Source organism: Cynoglossus semilaevis, chromosome W, assembly GCF_000523025.1.
Source record: "Cynoglossus semilaevis isolate Cse_v1.0 chromosome W, Cse_v1.0, whole genome shotgun sequence".
Taxonomy (NCBI): Eukaryota; Metazoa; Chordata; class Actinopteri; order Pleuronectiformes; family Cynoglossidae; genus Cynoglossus; species Cynoglossus semilaevis.
Window position 1 is genome coordinate 16,138,714 of NC_024327.1, and position 4,619 is coordinate 16,143,332.

Consider the following 4,619-nt stretch of genomic DNA (forward strand, 5'->3'; position numbering starts at 1 on the left):
CATCGGTAGAGAGGATAAAAGGCTTATAAAAGTCCGGATGTGCTAGCACCATGCTGTTTAGGAGTGCATTGTTCAAAGTCTCAAAAGCACTCACATGCAGGAGTCCACTCATCAGGGGTCAGTTCACGAAAAGTGCCAGCTCTCCATAGACCAAAGGAGCCTTTAGCTTTTCTTTTCTGTCCTGCAGTAAGAGCGTAGAGCAGCTTCACAATGGCATAGTTTGAGGTTACTTGCCCTGAGACGTGAAAAGATGGTCTCAAGTCGTTTCAAGGCTTCATCCTCGGAAGCAGCGAAGACCAGTAAGTCATCGAGGTAACAAAGTATACTAGAGATACTTAAATCACTAAAGACACTAAAGATTATCATCCGGATAAAGGATGCAGGGATGTTGCACAGGCCCTGGGGAAGCCGATTGTATTGGTACAGGCCCAAAGGTGTTGTAAAGGTTGTGTACTTTCTGTCTGACTCATGGATGGGAATGTTGTAAAACCCCGATGTAAGGTCCATGGTGCTGAAAAAGACAATGAGCCTGGTGGGGCAGTGGGTGAGCGTCCTTGACAGTCTTGGCATTAAGCCAACGGAAGACTTCTTCCAGACCAAGACCAGTGGTGAGGCATATTCACTAACAGACTTACTGATGATGCATTTCAATTCCTTCTCTGACAGCACCTCTCTCAATTTGTGATAGTGGGCTGGAGGGATACGGCAATAGGGCAGCCTGAAAGGGCGATCATCAGTAAGGTGAATGCGATGCACAAAGTCCTGTGCTTCTCCACAATCCAGCTTGTCCTTTGAGAAAACATCCTGGTAAGAAAGCACAAGGTCAGCTAGTCTCTCTTTCCATTTACGTGACACATCACAGCCCTCAAGTTCAATGTCAGCTAAGCCATAGGCCTCAAGTCGCTGTGTAGGGGAAGAAATGATGTCGGCGGTGAAGGCGTGGCCAGAAGCCTTGCCAGACTGAGGCCTACTTATACCCTGGGAGATAGGAAGATCCTCCACCTTTGCATTCCTACGCAGTGTGACAGGGCTCATTGTCGAGTTAAGAATTTTCATTGGCACCCATCTGTCGCCCCACATAGGTGCTACAACCCTACCCACAATGATGTCCTTGGGGGCAGAGCGGGAAGACGTGGGCTCCACAATGACAGCGCTTCCAGGTGAAACAGGAGCATTACCAGGTAACTTCCCCCACACTAAATACTCCTGCTGGGGAGCAAGAGTGACAGCCTGACGCAGCCTGACAGTACCATATTTCTCAGGCTGTAACACAGTGATTCGTTCGCAGTGAGTGATTAGTTCGCAGAGAGTGATTAAGTACTGGAGCAAATGAGCTCCCAGTATTTCTCATCCAATCTCAGACCCTGTATCAATGGCCTGATGACGTTACTCCCAATTATGAGCTCATCTCTCTGTCCTGGAACAAGGAAAGTAGACATGACAAATTTCAAACCGTAAATCTCAACAGCCAGCTCATAAATGCAACGAGGTTGACCACCACAACAAACAAGGTTGTAGTTGTGGAACAGACTTCTCAGGAACAGACTGAGGACTCGATAAAACACCAGCATCTCTGAGCTTGGTCTCCCCCTCCACAATGAGCATGCATGACATACTTCCAGAATCAATCATACTTTTCAAAGTGGCCTGACCCCTGACAGAAACTGGAGTGTAAAACAAATCACTAGCCACTTCAACTCTGAGAACCAACAACAACCACTGTATTGTCACTGGGAAGATTACTACAGCAATTCACATAGACCGACTGCACATCTCCACTGACAGCGAGGGTTTCACCAATGCTGCCCATGCTTCCCCTCTCTTCACACAGGTGCACTAGTTTAAATCAGCTGAAGAAGGAGAAGGGGATAATGCAGCTGAGGAATTGGAAAGCCGTGGACACATCTGCCTAATATGGTATCCATTGCACTCCTGACTGCGGCTATGGTTGAGCTGTCTCTGAGATGGCTGATGGCCAACAGGCTGAAAGTTACCAACCCTCTGATTGGTTGCAACTGAAGTATTACAAAGAGACAAAACTTGTCAAACATGGCCACAACCTGCTGAAAGACTCTGTGGCTGGCTGAGTGATGGCAGAAGGAGGCAGAGGGGTGGGAAACACCCTAGAATTAGAAGGATGAAGAGGATCAGTCACTGGACTCTGACTGTAAGCAGACAAATCAACTGCCTGATGGTTCTGAGCTGCTGCCCTCCTCACACTGGATGCATGACCATCCAGACGCTCCTGAACATCACCTGCAGTCCACTGTTCTGGGGCCTTCAGCTGAAAGGACATGGAAAGACTGGGATCGGGGCAGTGGTTAAACATCATGACCACCTCTGCACTGGGATCTTCAACAGACTTACCCCTTCTACAGAGGCACTCATCAGCAACATCAATGGACTTGTTAAGGTGGATCCAGTAATCCATATCACTCTCATTAGCATGGGGAATGGTACCATAGAAATCTTTCATGGGCAAGATGGAATATGACAGCTGACTAAAGTTGCAATTCAATATGTCAAAGACAGCAAAAGATCTGATGCAGCGAAAGATCTAATGCACTCAGTCCATCGTGACTGCGGAGGGACACCTTAACCACATCTCTGGCTCTGCCTGTCAGTCTTGACATTAATAAATCATGCATTTCAGCAGGTGTATCACATTTTACTCTTTTGAGGTAACGTGTCATCATATCCTCCCACTCGTGAACAGAAAACATATCAGTGCGGTCACTTTAACGTCTGACTGCACGAGGACCTTGAGCTGCGACAAACCAGCATCACTAGATGGCTGACATCGGTTCTGGGCCGCATTGGTCTGCTGCACAATGCTAAGATTAGCTGAAATAGTGTCTCCAATTTTCTTGGCTAAATCTGTGATTAAACACCCAAGAGCCTCAACAGGGACGACTTGGTAGGCTCAGGGGCAGACTGGGTAAAGGGTGTGGAGCTAGCAGTGGGAGCTAATAAATGATTAAAAGCTGACTGATCAGCTGTGTAGTTGTGAGCACCAGGGGACATGGACCTACCCCTACCAAAACACAGTGAAGCAATCTGCTGGCCCCTCTCCATCCCCAATCTGACATCATATCCACGAACAATATTGGTATTTACTTTGTGTCCATTCCTGCCATCATGGCTAATTAAAGGCCTATCCATAGGAGAAAAACTAAAAACAATAATAGCACTTAATAAAAACAAACAATACATTCATTTCTTTAAACCGTCCCCGAACGACACCATACGTCACGTAGCGACACTGTAATTACATGTATCAACAGACCCGACAAACCAACAGACCTGATGCGCATGCGCCGAAAGCTGGGCGCGAAGAAAGCAGTTAGCAATTAGCAACTTAGCTCCTGGCCGACACAGCACAAGAGAGCTGGTCAGCAAGCGACTGAGCCCGTGAGGCGTGTTCAGATACGCAACTGCGCAGTGGAAGAAGAACTGCGAGGTAGAAGGGACGGCTACAGGAATCACGTGAGGCGTGTATGCGCTCTCACGGAGGTGTGAAAGGGTGTTGTGTACGCGCACCAAGATGCGCTCAGGTACAATGAAACAGTGCTTGTGATGTTATCAAAGTATGTGGGGGAAGGGAGGTCGCGTGGACTACTCAAGCCAAAGGACTTTGTCGGAGTTTTCCTGATCCCAATACTTATAACGTTACAAGTTAATGAAATACTGATGGTGTACAAGAGTATAACACCGAGTAAGGAGGTTAGAAAAGATGATAGCGCGTGCAACAGCCTAGCTATAAAAGCAGCACAGATTTCAGACAACACAATTCAATAACACTCAAAGTTTGAATTTGAAAAATGTATTCAACATTTGTTTTTAAAAAGTATGCTCCGTAAAACTCATTCACACAAATAAAAGAGAAACCTAATCAGGGCTGAGGCCTAAGTGGATGGGCAAGGGCTAGTGCAGGGGCAGGATCCACCAAAATAAGGCAAAAATAACATAAATCACCAGGAACACCCTCAGTGAAGAAACCCACTCCCAGGGACACAGCAAGATACGACAGAGGACACCACCACCAGGTCACCAGCACCACCACCACTGGCCTACAGCAACTGAAGAGGAAAAAGAATAACACATTGGTGGGGTTGCGCACACACACAAAATAAAGTACCCAAAACTTAAAACTAAGTAAATGATAACTGCCCAAAACAAAACAAAAAACTAAAGAAAACAAAACTCAAACAATTTACAAAACAACTCTGAATTAACTAAATAGAATTACACAAACAAAATCCAGGGTCAACCTAGACACACTATCACAATCACACGTTCACACACCCATGCACTCAGCATAAGGGGGATCAGTCCCCAGTAAAAAAAAATAAAGATTATGCCTGGACCGCAGTGTACGGCCGAACAATCGCCCTGCACAGCGTGTATCTTGGAAGCCGCTAGGCAGCAACAGATAAACGGCAATACAGTGAAAGCAGCACAAAATAACACCAAACAAAGCAGCAGCGGCCCAATGAGGTGGTTACAACACCTTCTCAGAACACACACACTCACAAGGAGGAAGGATTGGACTCCAGGCAGCCGCCAGCATTCACCTGTGACCAGACCAGCATTAGCCACCTAGCAGCACCAAGCACAAC

General features: G+C 46.7%; 1 protein-coding gene across 1 annotated transcript in view; it reads right to left on the reverse strand.

Moving 5' to 3' along the window:
- Positions 1–4,619, reverse strand: part of LOC103397289 (calmodulin-regulated spectrin-associated protein 1-B-like) — a 411,725-nt gene that overhangs the window by 227,670 nt on the left and 179,436 nt on the right. The window lies entirely within an intron of this gene.